Source organism: Tursiops truncatus, chromosome 4, assembly GCF_011762595.2.
Source record: "Tursiops truncatus isolate mTurTru1 chromosome 4, mTurTru1.mat.Y, whole genome shotgun sequence".
NCBI lineage: Eukaryota > Metazoa > Chordata > Mammalia > Artiodactyla > Delphinidae > Tursiops > Tursiops truncatus.
The window spans coordinates 8,139,467-8,158,009 of NC_047037.1; the positions used below are offsets into that span (position 1 = coordinate 8,139,467).

An 18,543-nucleotide genomic window follows, 5' to 3' on the forward strand; every position below is an offset into this window, starting at 1 on the left:
TTATGATAGGTTAATAATAAGAAAGACTTGAGCAATCTTTCCAGAAGTGGCCACATAATTTGGCAACTGAAGATTGAAAGTCTTGCTGTTGCTAATAAAGTAACTCAATCTTATATCCACAAAGATCAGCAAAAATGGCAACTTGGACTGTCCCAGAATTTAAGTCCATAAAGGGTGAGTGTGTCATATTTAGTGTTGTTTATTTTCTTAGATTTCAGATTAAGCAGTCATTAATTCAATCAAAATACTTAATATTATTACTTCATATAAAATGCTCCATAGCCTCTGTACACATCAAAGTGTATAATTTACACAAAAATCATTACTTGCCAATATTTGGGAAACTTGATAGTAAATCAAGATGCTATCTAGTCTAGCCAGCTAGAATGAAATTTCTTTTCTTCCTTCTCTGGGAACTGCTTTCCCTCAACCTTTGTCAAAGACTTTGTCAAAATTTTAGGCGAGGTAGATGCACAGTATATACTAATGATGTAGAATAACTTATTCTGAATGCTGTAATATCCCAATGTCGAACTGTTCTGAAACTTTCTGCCTAGAATCTTAATGATATGATTCAACTCAGAGTCCAAACGAAGGGAAATTATTGAAAAATGTACAAAAAAGATTTAAACTAAAAGTTGGAGAAAGTTACATAGAACGAAATAAATTCTTGAACTGATAAGAGAATTAATGGTAACTTCTAAAGGAAGCAGGTTGAAAGTTTCTCTCTCTTCTTTCTCATAATCTCTTATTCTTTCTTTTGAAACTTTGAGCCATTTGGAGGGTTTTTTGAAGACTAAAATTTTAAGGATTTGTTTTAGTTATTTTTTTAATCTTAAGAGTGACAAAATTTTGTGTGGTTCACCTCTACCCGAACCATCAACTGAATTTGTTGTTGTTGTTTACTGCAGTACTTTTATTTCCCTCACAATGACCAAATGTTGCTGGGACCAAATGTTCTCACGTGACAGTAGAAAACCAACATTTGTTGTCATCTCTTAAAGAATTGGGAATTGCATACAAAAACCTTACATAAATTCAAAGGATGAACACATTTATAGGTGTAAATGCAAACCATTTTCCATCTCAAGGGAAGTAACAACCACCAGGTATTCTGGCAGGAAATTGTGAGGTAAGAAAGGAAAGTGGGTTCTAAGGTTGGGACCTTCCCAACCCTGTCAGACACCAAAGACAAATGCCAGCTGGCTCAGGACTCTTGCCAGCCTCTAAAGAAATCCTGGAATAAGCAGCTCTTACACACGAGTACCCTGCACAGGTCAAGAAACTCATGGGCTCGCAAATTCTCATCAGGACCATGGGTCTTTCTTCCACAAACATGTTCTCACCTCAGCCAGATAGTGACGGAGCTGCATGTATTGGGGGTTTAAATCAAAGATATGTACAGGATATTAAACATAGACCAAAGGAACAGTTAACGTAAACAGAAGGTCAAAATCAGCAAGTTGTACAATCCAGGGCTGATAGCAGATACAAACTTCAAGGGCAAATTTCTTTTCAAAGGCTTATTCCAGCTTCATGAGGCTAGCATGAGGTGTGCACAGTTGCCAGGGCAAATTTATACTCTTGAACGAACTTATGCAGCAGTGGACGATGGAGGGGGCGGGCCTTGTCATACTCCTGCTTGCGGATCCACATCAACTGGAAAGCCAGGATGGAGCCCCCGATCTGCACCTAGTACTTGTGTTCAGGAGGAGGGTTGCTCTTTTTTTTTTTTTTTTTGCGGTACGCGGGCCTCTCACTGTTGTGGCCTCTCTCGTTGTGGAGCACAGGCTCTGGACGCGCAGGCTCAGCGGCCATGGATCATGGGCCCAGCCGCTCCGCGGCATGTGGGATCTTTCCGGACCGGGGCACGAAACCGTGTCCCCTCCATCGGCGGGCGGACTCTCAACCACTGCGCCACCAGGAAAGCCCAGGAGGGTTGATCTTGATCTTGATCTTGATCCTGCTGGGAGGCAGTGCCAATGATCTCCCTCTGCATCCTGCGGGCATTGTGGGGTACATGATGGTCTCCCCAGACGTCACCCTTCAGGATGCGGTTGAAGGTGATCTCCCGGATGCCACAGGACTCCGTACCCAGGAGGAGGGCTGGAAGAGCACCTCTGGACTCCAGAACTGTTTACTGTGGATGCTGATCACCTGACGGTCGGGCAACTCGCAGCTGTTCACCAGGGAGGAGGAGGAAACAGCCGTGGCCATCTCCTGCTCCAACTCCAGGGCAACGTGGCAGAGCTGCCCCTTGATGTCACGCATGATTTCCCACTGGGCGGTGATGGTGAAACAGCGGTCACACTTCGGGAGCATCTTCACGAGGTAGTCGTTCAGGTCCCGGCCACCGTAGTCCAGACGCAGGATGGCATGGGGCGGGGGGGAGGCACGTACTCCTAGCAGATGGGCACAGTGTGGGTGACCCCGTCTCCAGAGTCCAGGACAGTACCAGTGGTGCGGCCAGAGGCTACAGGGACAGCACAGCCTGTACGGTCATGCACACGGCCGGAGTGTTGAAGGTCTCGAAGGAGATCTGAGTCATCTTCTCAGGATGGGCCTCAGGGTTCAGGGGGACCTCGGTCAGCAGCAGGAGGTGCTCCTTGGGGACCACACGCAGCTCATTGTAGAAGCTGTGTTTGGTGCCTATCTTCTCCATACCACGTCGTCCCAGTTGGTGATGATGCCGTGCTCCATGGGGCACTTGAGGGTCAGGATGCTGAGCTTCGCTCTGGGCTCATCGCCCACGTGACTGTCCCAAGCCTACCGTGACACCCTGTTGTCAGGGGTGGCCGATGATGGACGGAAACTCACTCCCCCGAGAGGCGTCATCCCCAGTAAAGCCAGCTTTGCACGTGCCAGAGCGATCGCGGATGAGGGGCATAGAGATTTCTTCTTTGCTAGTGATGGGCCGAGGCAGCAGCAGCGTGGAGCAGCCAGAGGACCAGCAGAGGCTGTCTGGTGCGGCGAGTCTTCAACTAAATCTAACTGAGCTGGAATGCCTAGGCTGTGTGGGATGTTTATGAGCCAGGGTCATACCTTCCAGAAGATTAGATGCTGACAGACACAGATACAGGCATCTTCTACTTAGGAATGAAGGACACTGAGAATAACCGAATTAACATCTCTGAAGAACAGATTCTGTTGTTTCTATGTTCATTTTTTTTCTGGTGATAAATGATTATAGAAAACCTGGAAAATTCGGAAAAGTCCTCCAAACACTAGAAACCCTCACCTACCCGCTGCCCCCCCGCCAGATAATCACCCCAGATGTTTTTGTTTGTTTGTTTGTTTTCCCAGATGTAAATATAGTCTGCTAACCTGAAAGAGATATGAACAAGGAAAGTTAAGCATGAAAACTGTGTTAAAGGCAGAGCTGATAACATTTGACAACTGATTGAATGTGCTGAGAAGGGAGTCATCAAGAATAACCATAATTTTTGGGCTTCCCTGGTGGCGCAGTGGTTGAGAGTCCGCCTGCCGATGCGCGGGACGTGGGTTTGTGCCCCGGTCCGGGAAGATCCCACATGCCGCGGAGTGGCTGGGCCCGTGAGCCATGGCCGCTGAGCCTGCGCGTCCGGAGCCTGTGCTCGGCAACAGGAGAGGCCGCAACCGTGAGAGGCCCACATACCGCAATAAAATAAAATAAAATAAGATAAATAAAAAGAATAACCATAATTTTCAAAACTAAGCAACTTGGTGCACAGTGATGGAATAAACCACATAAGTAACTTGAGAAGAGCAGAAGGCTTCCAGGAAAGGAGAGGTGTCAGTTGAACTATTTGAAGTGGATGTAACAGCAGTAGAGTCACATGGAAATCCTAATAGATGGTTGGTTAGGTAGAATAAATACTACCAGTAATATTCTTAAGGTATTCATATTTAAGTTGGCCATTGAAATCTATTTTTAAAGATCACTCTAAACTATACATCACAAACTCTGAATTGTGCTGAGAATTAAAGACACTGAAATTATATTTTGAGCCTGATCATCAGCTCAGATGAATACATTTTATATATATATACATATATATATATAGTGACCCTACCATTATCTTTGGTATAAAGTTATAAGAGATATGCAATGAATATTCCTCATTCATAAATAATTCTCACTAATGTTTACCAATAATTTCCAATCTCAAGCACCTATGAAAATATCAATTTATTAAAACTCCAAGCTCATGGGCCTTGTTCTGTTCTACAAATGAGACAACAATGTCACCAAGAACTGAAAGGTCTTAACAGTGAAAACAAGTCATATCGCTAGAACTGACACTTCGAAGCCTGGAGCCTAAACCACCCAAAAAATGCTTACTGAGCCACTGTGGCTACCAGTCTAAACAGGAAAGTTTGATAAGTATCCAGTCACACTCTTTTTCTTTTTTCAGACCCTTAAGGACTTTCTTTCTGCAGACTCAGTCGACTAGGATCCTATGCAAATAAATAAGTACTAGATACCATTGGTTATCTACTCAATTTTCATTTTCCCTTGTTCCTTGCTATCAGTTTCCTGTTTTGTTCCTGTAGACCAGGACTTCAGACCTGGTGGATAACTTTTGATTGGCCTAAACCAATGAAGATAATTCACTTCATTTTGCTAATCATTGGTCTAGGTGAAGGCATGTGATACAATTCTGGTCAATGAGATGTAAGAGGAGTTATGTTTCTGGGTTCTGGAAGTGTTTGCCTCCTCAATAAAAAAGCATTGAGAGTAGAAATACCATTTGCCCCCCACCTCTCTCCATCCTTCTGGGGACACGATTATTTTGATCTTCAGCAGCCATTTTCAACCATATGAAAAAAAAAATCAGAAATATGATGAGGATAGCAGTACAACAAAAATCAGAAAGTCATAGATCTTTTACGACATCTCTAGAATGAGCTACCAACCCTGGAATTTATACCGCCAAACTTTCTGTTATGCTTAACCATTAATTGACTTTATACTTGAAGCTATTGTCAGCTATAGCTTGCAGTGAAGAGCAATCCTAATACTGTTTGTAAAGCACCTTGCATAGCGGAGGCACTCAACAGATTTTAATTTAAATAAAATTAATAGGCAATACAAAGATCACTAGGCTCAGAGGCACATTGTAGAGCTCAGACTTAGTCTAGCTGAAGAGTATGTCTGGGATAGGGACCCAAGTCCCAAAGTCCAGCATCCTTCGCGTAACACCAGCTTGCTCATTATCTATATCAGGGTGTTGGCTTTTGTTTTTAGATTTGTTCTTCAAGTGGTTGGATGCATGCCTTGAAACAGCCCAGGTTGCTGAGTTCCTGCAAGCTCTGCCCCCCCCTTCTACATGACTGGACACTCTTCATCAGACTAATTTTCACTCCTCTGAGCATCATTATGTACCATCATTCACCACTACATCTTCTCTTCCTGCTTCTTTCTATGGCCTTAAGAACAACCATGTTGGAGTGGAATAAACCGGAGCCTAGCAGGGTAAGAGAAATGGAAAAGGAACAGAGGCCTGAATAGTCCATCAGCTGACTAATCCATCTGTGAATAGTTCATAAACTGACTAATCTGACCCTACCATCCTGCCTATATATCTAGTAAAAAAGAAAGGAGCCTTCAGGCAGCTAGCCTTTTCACTTCTTCCAACGAGTTCCAATATCTCAGGGCAAAGCCAAGAACTGTTCCCACCACCACCACATCCACGGGGCATGGAAGAGACAGACATTCAGTTATATGGTCTTCTCTGTGGTTTCACTGGTGACAGTAAAATACTTCAGGCAGAGGAAACAAAACATCAAAGGATTCAAAGGAAATGAGGTCATCAGAATCAAGTCCCCAGTGTTCCCAGGAAGAGAATATTCATGGTTGAGAAAAAAGACACAAAAACAAAACATTTATTTAAAAATCTGATTCTAGATCTTCCTTCCTTCTCAAGGACAAAAGTATGCATTTCTCAGTCCCCTCTGTGGGCTCACAGAATAGAGATCCCAAGTCATAGAAAAGGAAAACAAGACTGCAACTTTTTGTTAACCTGGTTTGGAAAGATAGGTAAACACCAGTGTTATCTGTTATTGATGTGCTATCTGTCTTTGATATGGGAAGTCTATATTCTAGGGAGAAAAAGGTTTGATCCATAGAATGTCCCCAGGTAGCTGATAATGGGACAGTGACATAAGTGAGATTTTTTTTAAATTTGGTGAGATTGGGAATCAGGTAACCAGCATCCACATCAAAACTTTGAAGAGGAAGATCTCTGTCACTCCATGTCATTATCTGTTGAGTGTTTTTAACCTGAGATGTTTTCCCCCTTGAATGAGAAAGAAAACTCTAATGGAATAAAAGCAGGTATGTGCTAAATGCTTTTAGCATTTATTCTTTCATTCTCCACACCTTCAATCTTTTGCTAAAGTTTCACCTCTCTGCTGGGCACAGGGGCTCATAGAAGAATCGGGCAAAGCCTCTGCCCACAAGAGTTTGCAGATTTGGGGACAAAATTATTCATCTAGAAGCCTTGAATTAATTATATCTGGGCACTACTACTTGCCTTAATAAAGCACATAGAATTCCATAGAACGTGGCAGCCAGAAGAAAGCTTAGGGAGCTGTCCGTGAAGGGGAGAAAGAAGGTAAGGAAAAGTTTGAGTGGCCCATCGTCTGCTTTAACCTTCTCTGAATAATTAAAAGCCCGGCTACTCCTAACTGGCCCCTCCAAACGAGAGCCCACCACTTAGTAGAGGTGCTCAATAATATTTATTAAAGGGATAAATGAGCCCTTTCTGTATTCAAATACATAAAAAGGCAACTCCATCTCTGAGAGGTGACAGTTCAGACGGTGAAGTCTCCCAATCTCTAGTTCATAGCTTTGTCAGACACAATGCCATACAAGGGAAAATAAACCTTTTATCATTGATCTAGACCTCTCTTTGTCATTCACGCTGGCGGCTCATCATTCTTTGACCCGCTTCATAAATTTTCATAGAGTTTTTTAAGTAAATATTTTACTGACACGTAACACGCAAACAGAAAAGTGCACAAATGGTAATGGTACAGCACAAAGGATTTTTGCCACGTGATCATACCTGGTTAACCAGCATCTGGATTAAGAAGCAGAGATTACTAGCACACAGATTCTTCCCTCATGACTCTGCCTTTACCTGCTCCTCTTCTTCACTCCCACCAACGCACACATACACACACAAAAGTAGCAGCTCTTCTGATTTTTATCACTATAGATTATTTCTGATTGTTTTTAGTTTTATAGAAATAAATTATTAATGGGGTATCTTTTTGAAACTAGTTTCTTTCACTCAATATTTGTGGGACTCTTTCCTGTGGTAGTGTGTATTTATTACTGCCTCATATTCCACCTGGTGTATACACATACATTCATGTGCCCACCTAAATAACAATTTATTCATGCTTCTACCACTGAAGGACAGTTAGGTTACTCTCATTTTGAGCTCTTAAGAATGTAGCTGAAAAACCATTCTAATTCATATTTTTTGGTGCATATATGTACCTATTTCTCCTCAATATATACCAAGAAGTGAAATTGCTGGTTTAATTATAAGTATATGTTAAACTTTATTAGAAACTGCCAGTTTTCCAAAGTGGTTTCACTAATTTACATTTCTATTAGCAGAGAATGAGCATGCCAGTTTGTGCTTGCCAACACTTAGGATTGTCAGTTTTTGTTTTGTTTTGTTGTTTTTAGCCATTCTGGTGGATACATGGTATCCCACCATGGTTTTAATTTGCTTTTCCTGATGACAAATTGTATTGAACACTTTTTCATATGTATGTTGGGCCATTTCGATAGATAATTTCTTCTATAAAGTGTCTTCAAATCTTTTGCTATTTTTAAAATTGGGTTATTGCTCTTTTTTGTTGATGAATACAATTTCTTTATGTATTTGGGATATGAGTCCTTTGTCATACTTTTGCACTGCAACTTTGCATTACCTTTTGACTTTCTTAATGATGTCTTCTAGTGAGCATAAATTCTTCATTTTAATGAAGTTCAGTGTATCAGTCTTCCTCCTTTACATTAGTCCTCATGTCCTGTTTAAGAAATCTTTGCCTACCCCAGACTCATGAAGATCTTGTTGTGTGTTATCTTCTAGACCTGTGCCATCCATTAGGGTTGCCACTAGCCAGATGTGACTATTTAAAATTAGATGAATGAAAACTAAATAAAATTCAAAGCTAATTTCCTCAGTTGAACAAGCTGTATTTCAAGTGGTCAATAGCATTATGTGGCTAGTGGACAAGGACTTTTCCATCTTCATGGAAAGTTCTATTGGACAGCACTTGTCTAGAAGTTCTGTTGTTTTAACTTTCACATGGTTATCCACAATCCACCTGGAACTAATTTTTTTGTATAATGTGAGGTAGGGACATTTAATCTTTTATTGGACCCACTGATGGGATATTTGGCAATCAGGATTGTTTGCCTGAGAATAGAAATACACTTTCATTGTGTTACACCACTGAGATTTTCGTGTTTGTTTTAGCAGCTAGTGTTGCTTACATTAATAAATAGAATCTACAATGTCACTGATCTCCATCTTCCACCTCTTTTTTTTTTTTTTGATGAGGACCATTTTTAAAGTCTTTATTGAATTTGTTACAATATTGCTCCTGTTCTTTGTTTTGGCCTTTTGGCCATGAGACATATGGGATCCTAGCCCCCCAACCAGGGATCAAACTCGCACCCTCTGCATTGGAAGGCAAAGTCTTAGCCACAGGACCACCAGGGAAGTCCCTTCCACCCTTTCTTAACCTTAGGTTTCAGTGCATGCTTTCTTTTGGGTTAGGACTTCTAATTCCTATCCTACTTTTTCTTCCTTCTCACCAATTCAATTTAGATGTCTTGGGACCCAATTTGTAGAACTCCCTCCCTTCTTTCGATCATTGAAATGAGGGGCACATATATTGATACACACACAGGATAAGATATTCTTTATTGAGCATCTGCCATGTTTGAATTGCTCTTCACCAATGTCTAACTCTTCCTCACCAGATTTCATAAGAATACTATCCCACACCTCCCTAATCTGATTGGTTCCACCAGAATATAACCTGATCATTGTGGACATGTTCATGCTTCCCACAGACTTTACAGGTTGGAGAACAAGTCCAAGACCTGCCTCTCATAGATACCTCTTTAATCAAAAGCTGCCATGAACTAAAGGCTTACCGTGCAGTATATAAAATGGAGAACCCTATGGAAAGAGAAGTCCCATATCCCTTGAGGGGGCTGGATCAGACGCCTCAGGAGGGTAGAGGCTGGTCACTTGGGCCAATGTTAGAGCAGAGCTCTGGGGGCTCTTTGGAGCCCAATAATTACATGAAGTTGACACCAGCAGTTGGATCACAAATGCAAGGCAAAGGAGAGGTGTTGTCAGTCAAATATGGAAAGCTAAATTTATCTTCCGTTGTCCTAGGTTGAGTTCTCCAGAAGTAGTAATTCAGAAACAGCCCATGAAGGAGCCAAAGAGTCCAGCCTTTGTTGTTACTGGGTGATCCTGAGCATGACTGAGTTTGTCTGGGCTACAGGTACAGAATCAGAACAGACTAATTGGATGATTTGATCTGTGTGACTACATTATGTAAATTCCCAAGTAATTGTGCTTCTGCATGAGAGTTCTACAATCTAACAACCACATCCTTCCTTCATTCTCAAATGTTTTTGCATATCACCATGGGTCAGACACTGCCTGAAGAATGAAATGAACGAGACTGACATTGTCTCCACCTTCATGGACTTACAATTTAGTAGGAAGAAATGAAAGTTCAGAGAGGTAAAGGAACTTGCCTTAAGCTACATAGCTAGAGAGAGAGGCAGAGCTAGCATCTCAACCCAGGTAACCAGATCCCACACCAGGTACTTTTAACCTAGTTGTCTCCCTGAAGATGTCAACAATCAAGTCATGCATGGCAATATAGAAGCAATGGCCACATTTTTCTCCCTCCCTAAAAAGCCTTCTTGGGAAGGTGGGAGAGAAAAGTCAAATGAATTTAATTATTTTTTTAGCAATTTTGAGAGAGGTGTTACTTTTCCATTAAAACACAATTATAAAAACTGAGCAAAAATTTTAAATCAAATCCAACCTTTGTGTAGAGAGCACCAGACCAAAAGACCATCCTTTCCCTTTTATAAACAACTTTTGCAGGATGTGAAAAGACTTGGTGATAAGTGTATAATTTTACTGATCCTTTAGAAGCAGTTGAAATGTAGAAAAAACAGAGAGCTGGCTTAGAACAGATCCCCTGCCTTGGCTTCAGCTGCCTAAATGTGGTCATTTCAAGAGAGATTCCCAAAATTAATTATGTTTTCCTGTAAAATGTAGCATTAATTGTAAGTGTAGAGTATTAAAATGGAATGTATAATACACTACTCAGATGGTTTGTTGTTGTTTTATTCCAAATAAGTGTACTGCACATGATGTCCCTGTAATCGTATTAATTATTTATCACTCTATGTGGAGAAAATATCAGTTATAATAAAGTGTAAAAGGGTTATTAGCATTTCTGAACAATAAATAAAGTGGAAGTTTTTAGATCAATATGATGAATATATTAAGTTAAAATTCTTTTTTGCCATAACAGTTGATAGGATTTTATGGACCAATCTCGTGAAAGTGTTACGAAGATTTAAAAAGAAATATATTAAATAAAAATAAAGTCTATTAAAGAAGGTAATTTTAAATATTTGATAATATAATTAAGTCTTATTAATGTAACATTCTTTATTTTTCAGCTTAAAAATGCACAGGATTGTCACGTCTTTTATTTTAATCAGACATCATGCCTGTTGTAATTATTTGTTATGTATTTTCATTAACGTTTGATGAATATTAACTGTTCGAGATAAAAAATATTTTTTTTTTAGCTATGATGACTAACGGGGGCCACTTCACAGCTAGCAGATAGAGAGCTTGAAAGGAAATGGGGGAGCTGTACCCCAAGCTCTCCTGGGCCAAGGGCAGGACACCATCAAAAAGGCCTTAAAGTTTCACCTTCTGCTTCCAAATGTACAGGACCATGGCTTTGCCATGCCTGGGAAAGCCAGTCTTACCATCATCTGAGAAGCACAGGGTTCAGAGCAGAATAGCACTGGATTCAAACTCAGCTTCTGATCCTTACCCTCTTTTATTTTGGGGCAAGTTGCTAATACCCGGAGCCTCAGTTTCTTGATCTATAAAATGAGAATCATAACACCTTTTTTTGCAGGTTAGCTGTGAGAATAAGAAAGAGTAAATATATAGCTCCTGACTCAGAGGAGATGCTGAATAAGGAAAAAAGATAATAATTTGATGCTCGAGTACTTAAAATAATGGGAAAGAAGGCATTAGTGTGGGTTCTGATTCAGTTCAGCTGGAGAAAGAAGAAAGTAATATTGTATATCCGATGACACAGTTCTTTTTCAAAGAGCATGCATTAAAAATGAGTGAGAACCCGTATGCTATACCATTAGGAAAATTAAAAGACAAGCCACAGACTGGAAGAAAATATTTGCAAATCATATTTCTGATAAATGACTGTATTCAGAATATATCAAGAACTCTTACAACTCAATAAAGAGACAAAACCTTCATTAAAAAGTAGGCAAAATGTTTGAATAGACGTTTCAACTAAGAAGACACACGAATGGCCAAAATGCATGTGAAAACATGCACAGCAGCATCATTAAGAAAATGCTAATTAAAACCACATTGAGTCTTTTATACCCACACTGCACACTAAAACAACTAGCAAAAAGAATGACAATACCCAGTGTCGGTGAGGATGTGGAGAAATTGGAAACCTCATGTATTTCTGGAGGGAATGTTAAATGGTGCAGCCACTTTGGAAAACAGTTTGGCAATTTGTTGAAACTCACCATATGACCCAGCAATTCCACTCCTAGGAATCTACCCAAGAGAATTCTACCTGTCCTCCTCCAATTGCAGCATCTGTCATCGTACCTTTAGTGTTTTTTCACATCTATTCACTCCAAATTCCCTAGAGCCCCAGAGAAAGAGGTTTAAAAAAATGGGTGGATTTACATACTAATGACAAATAAGAAGACTTCAATGAAGAGCTAAGACAGTTTTAACCCATCAGCTAAATTATTTCCAATTTACTGTCCCTTCATATGTCAAATCTGTTTAAGGATTAAATTACAGAATTTTCCCCTTTTACAGGCACAATGAATGTTCCACACCCAAGAGAATACACAGGAAACTTAACATCTATTGATCATGATACAATACAGAGATAAGTGAGGTCGTGACCTTGACACTAGTCTAAAGGGATGAACTGTCTTTCTGGCTAACTGCATGTTGAACTTTTGGTAAACTCCATATTTAAATGACAGCGAGCTTAGTGCTTTAAACTTCATAAGTGCCTTAACTTTCATAATTTATTTCTCAAAAAAATTGTACAAATAAAGTTACTTAACTGAGCTTTAGGTTACTCATTAAGAAAAAAGCACATGCCAGAAAGTTCAGTGTTAAGCCTTGGTTGTTTGTGTTTGTCATTAGAAATTGTGTAGGTTTCATTAAGTGAATTGATACGTGTAAGAAAAATGTGTATGCATTGTATACAAGGGGGGAGGGAGTGGAAGGAGGTAAGTGTTGTCTTATCATTGACACCTTTGTACAACGCGTATCACAGCTTTCCAAGAACCTTCACACTGAATCAAATTTACAATACAGTCCCCAAATGCAACTTTGGTTCAAGGGACTTACCAGAGAATGAGAGAATGAGTTAGCAGCTAATACTTTCTGAGACCAATAAAGATGGTGTACCAAGGGAGTACAGAAGGTGATAAATGCTACCCAGATAAAAGAGAGAGACATATTAAGACTGCCTGCCTCATCTTTGAAATGTTGCAATGGTATGATTCTCTATCTGTGAGCATAATTCTACTAATAGCCTCCGTATCAAAAGATATTTCTACCCCCTGAATATCTGTGAAAGACCTCATGGGAGGAAAGCATAAAGATGGAGTGAGGAGAGAAAGAATAACAACAAACCCTGAACAGAGGCAAACCGAACTACATCCTGCCAATATTGTTTACACAAAACACAGTGGCACTGGATCATTTTTTAAAGACTTGGTTTTGTCTCCTTTTTAATTATGAAGGATAAAATAAAATTGAATGACTGAGAGGAATAAATAGATAATGATGTATCAAGGGTTTTTATATAGAAGCTCCTTATTAAAATGACTGTCTCCTTCAACTGTTTAATCTAATTTCTGCAAGGCAGGTTTTCACTTGTTCTGCTCATATAAATGCACAGGTATTAGAGGTATTATTAAGACACTATGTAGTTCACACCCAGAGCTCGAAGAACTACTTTAACCCTTTAGTGCTCAGTGCATCAACTCTCCACTGTTGGTGTTCTATTTTTTCTCTTTCTATTCCCTCCCTTCCAGGGAAACTTACAATATCTGGCTGACTTCTGGACTGTATTTTAACACTATGTATAAGGCTTACTTGTAATCTCCTCGATGTAATATGTAATTCCAATCCATAACAGATCTTTATTTTAGCACCCTCTCTGACCAGTGTATTGGTCTAGGTTTTAGAGAATACAAGAAAGTTCATTCTTAGTTTCCGTCTTCAGGATACTTAGAGCCACAGGTCTATGATTAAAAAACTCATCCCACCCAATCTCTCAGTATATCAAGCAACCATACAATTTATTGTCCAAACCAGGACATTTTAAAAGTGAAAGCAGATACTATTAATTACACAAGGACAACAGGCATACACTGGAGTGTCTTGTACAAACCTGGACAAATGGTCACCCTATTTATGGGTATACAGACCAAAAAATCTATAGAGGTTTAGAGGACAGAGATTTTCCCATTGGTTGGAACCCCCTTTCCAATCTTGATGTCTTTATTATATATATATGACTCCTGAGTCATAAAGTTTCCAGATGGAGTCCTCATTTCAATAAACATGGATTGTGTGTGGGGTTATAATATTTTGTAGAGGACATCATGTGAGGTCAGGTACACAGGTTTAATTTGAAACTCAAACAAATTGTTTTCACTGTTTTTCATGAGGATTTTGTTTATCCTCACTTCATGTTGTCCTTCTTCCAGTTATGTCTTTCCTTGACATTTTCTTCAGGGTCCCAATCAGATACTTCTCTTACACAAAGCATTTTCTTGTTGGCTAAAACAACTTTTCCCCATGCGGTGCTGAATCTGCACCTTCACTTGGTGGTCTTATCCCGTTCCATCTTTGAATACAGTTATTTACTAGTGGATGTATCACTCTTCTTAAACTTCAGTTTCCACATCATGGTAGCCAACCTCTAAATGGCACCAGTATTCACACCTCTTGTATAGTTCTTTCCTCACCAGACACACACTAAATAGAGCTGACATGTGGAACCAATGAGATATTTCAGAAATAGCAGACTGTGACTTCCCAGACTAGGTCATAAAAGGCACTGAAGCTTCCTTCCTACTCTCTGTTGGATCACTGGCTCTGGGAGAAGCCAGGTGCCATGTCATGAGGACAGTCAAACATCCTTATGGAGAAGCCCATATGGGGTAGAAATGAAACCTCCTGACAACTTGTCAGGAGTATCGTGAGCCACCCTGGAAGTAGATCTAACTTCACTTATGCCTTCAGATGGCTTCAGATGGCTTCAGATGCCTTCAGATGGCTTCAGATGGCTGTAGCCACAGCAGACATTCTGACTGCAAACTCGTGAGAGATCCTGAACCAGAAGTACCATCAACAAAGCCACTCCTGAATATCTGACTCACAGAAACTGTGAGATAATCAATGTTTATTTAAGGCACTGAGTTTGGGGGTAATTTGTTATTCAGCAATAGATAACTAATATGACAGCTGAAAATATTTAGATATCTGCCTAGCATTAAACATGGTCTCCAGCAGAGTGGACATGTTATAAATATTTGTTGGATTGGATTGAGTTAAACAGATTTATGCTCTAGAGTTGAGCACTCAGTTTATACATGACAAAGCCTCTTAGGAGAGCAGACACTTTCCTGACCTGACATGCCCTGGGTGAGCTTTCAGGGACAATCCACTCATGTAGGAGTAGATATTAATACCTAATAATAGCTAAGATTTTTAAAACAGTTCTTAGATGCAAAACATTGTGAAATATATTAGTCTCACTTTATCTTCGCAAAATCCCTATGAGTTAGATATTACTGTCCCCACTTGACAACGAGAAAATTGAGACAAATTATAATCGGTACCCTGCCCATGATCACCTAGCCTACCAAACAGTGAGACTAGGAGTTGAACTAGAACAAAGACTTCAAAGATCATGCCCTTAACATTACATCATCTTGCCTATCAGAAAAATCAATCAATCAGTCAGACCTCTGAATTGTCCTAGTAACAATCTCATAGTAACGTTTCTTAACTTTTGGGGCATTGTCGATAAACCAAACTCTAGACAAGTTGTTCTCAAAGTGCGGAGTCCAGACCAGCAGCATCAACATTATTTGGTTGTTAGAAATGCAAGTTCCTAATGGAAAACAATATAAAAAAGAATGTGTGTGTATGTGTGTGTGTGTGTGTGTGTGTGTGTGTGTGTGTGTGTGTGTGTGTGTGTGTGTATATATATATATATATATATATATATATATAAAGTGAATCACTTTCCTGTACAGCAGAAATTAACACAGCATTGTAAATCAACTATACATCAATAAAAAAATAAAATAAACCAAAGTAAATAAAAGAAACGTAATTTGCCAAGCCCATCCCATATCCCCTGACTCAGAAACATGGGGAGTGGGACCCAGCAATACTGTCTTAATAAACCCTCCAGGGGATTCTTGATACAGGCTCAACTTTGAGAATCACTTCTCTAGATTGCCTGAATGTCAAAGGCTGCTGGACCTGTGAAAGAAAAGGGGAAACATGCAGCATGAGCCTGGCACTTTTATCCTGACTTTGGCCCTTCCCCGACTATTGCCCTGAATCAGTCATTTAACCCTTAATAAGCTGAGTGACTGGGCTGCTCAACCTGTGGGCAACTCGCACAAACTGGCAGGATGCCACTGAAAAATATATGCAAATAGGGAGTTTGAGCAAACTTTGATTACACTTTCTATATTCTTTGTTGAATTAGCAAAGGCTTTCAGCGGGTAAGGGACTGTCCCCAGCTCTGGGAATTCCCAAGTAAGAGATAGGACCCTTTCTACCTTGGAAAACCCAAGTCTTAGTGAGGCTGATAGAGTTCCTGAAGAGATTACTCACAAAGATTGGATCCAAAGGAGGCTCATCATAAAAACACAGACATGCATGCAAACACACATACACACACCCCTAAAAACCAACTCATTTAGAGTAGGAATTCTACTAAACCTTTGACTACATAGTGATATTGCTCTTTTATTTAAACAATAATCATAATTATTATAATATAAATAACAAATATGCCCAACTTAATGGATTGTCACAATAAACTCTTGGTTTGAATTATGTGTGTTACATGGAAAATGATTACTTTTGAATACTTAATAAATCCTGGTTAAATTTAGATAAGCTTTGTTTGTATCTCTTTCCACACTTTCACATAGCTGTGGCTTTGTGTTTTTCTTCTCCAGTTACTGTGAATAACACACTCTCCTGCCTCATTCTTTATTTTTTTAATGAAAAAGAAAAAATTAAAAATTAAGTTAAAATGAAAAGCACTTCAATATGCAATTGAAAGATTGGAAACATAACAGCACAAATTCTAGGAAATGCAAGGCTTTGCTTACACTGCACACACATTATTCTTTTGTTAATATTTAAATACTTAAAAGTACAGTATAAGCCAAAAATAACTCAAACATTATGACAATGTTTCAGTAACAAATACCACATCAGGGCTCCACTGAGAAACTTCCACAAAGGGCCCAGTGTCACTTGCTTTGCTTTTATTTATACCAAGCAAAATCAGAGAGGGCCAAACTCAAGTCACCCTGGAAACTTAGTGACAATTCATTGAGAAATATCATCTCTCCTAGTTAGGAGAGTAGGGTTGCTTTTGAGGCTGCCTCTTAAGAGTCATTGTTGTAGTGGGTATGAAATACCACTCAAGAATATACTCTAACCCAATGCTTCTAAACTTTTAAAGTACATAGGAATTGCCTGGGGTCTTGTGAATATGCAGATCCTAATTCTGTACACCTGGGGCAGGGCCTGAGCTTTTGTATTGCCAGCCAGCTTCCAAGTGATGTCAATGCTCCTGGTCCCTGGACCACACTTTGAGTAGCAAAACACTATTCCAGCTATTATCCCCAGGACAGACAACCTCTTCTCCAGGAAAAACCTGACAATGAGAAGGACCTCTCCTAAAATTACTTCTTCATTCTTAAAAGGCAAGATAAACCAGAAATTACTAGAGCTTATCAATGAATTGAGTAAAGTTGCAGGATGCAAACTGTACGGAAATCTGTTGCATTTCTGTACACTAAAAACAAACATTCAGAAAGAGAAATTAAGGAAACAATCTCATTTACCATCACATCACAAAGAATAAAATACCTAGGAATAAACCTACCTACGGAGGTAAAAGACCTTTACTCCAAACACTATAAGATGCTGATGAAAAAAACTGAAGACAACACAAAGAGATGGAAAGATATACTATATTTGGCAGAATTAATATTGTTAAAATAACCGCACTACCCAAGGCAATCTATAGATTCAATGCAACCTCTATAAAAATACTAATGGCATTTTTCACAGATCTGGAAAAGATAATTTTTAAATTTATATGGAAACACAAAAGACCCCAAATAGCCAAAACAATCTTTAGAAAGAAGAAGAAAGCTGAAGGAATCACACTCCCTGACTTCAGACTATACTACAAAGCTACAGTAATCAAAACAATATGGTACTAGTACAAAAACAGACATAGAGATAAATGGAACAGGATGGAAAGCCCAGAAATAAACCCACGCACTTATGGTCAATTAATCTATGACAAAAGAGGCAAGAATATACAATGGAAAAAAGACAATCTCTTAAGTGGTGCTGTGGAAACTGGATAGCTAATGTAAAAGAATGAAATTGGAACATTTCTAATACCATATACAAAAATAAACTCAAAATAGATTAAAAATCTAAATGTAAGACCAGTAACCATAAAACTCCTAAAGGAAAACATAGGCAAAACACTCTTTGACATAAATTGTAGCAATATTTTTTGGATCTGTCTCCTAAGACAAATGAAATAAAAGCAAATAAACTTAAAAGCTTTTGCACAGCAAAGGAAACCATCAACAAAATAAAAAGACAACCTACAGAATGGGAGAAAACATTTGCAAATGATATGACTGATAAGGGGTTAATAACCAAAATATATAAACAGCTCATACAACTCAACATCACAAAAACAAACAACCTGTTTTAAAAATGGGCAGAAGATCTGAACAGGTGTTTTTCCAAAGAAGAAATGCAGGTGGCTGACAGGTACATGAGAAGATGCTCACATCATTAATCTTCAAAGAAATGCAAATGAAAACCCCTACGAGACACCACCTCACACCTGTCAGAATGACCATCATCAAAAATAACAAAAATAACA

General features: G+C 39.3%; 1 pseudogene; it reads right to left on the reverse strand.

Moving 5' to 3' along the window:
- Positions 1-1,905: 1,905 nt before the first annotated feature.
- LOC101335852 (actin, cytoplasmic 2-like) overlaps positions 1,906-18,543 on the reverse strand; it is a 132,172-nt pseudogene continuing 115,534 nt past the window's right edge.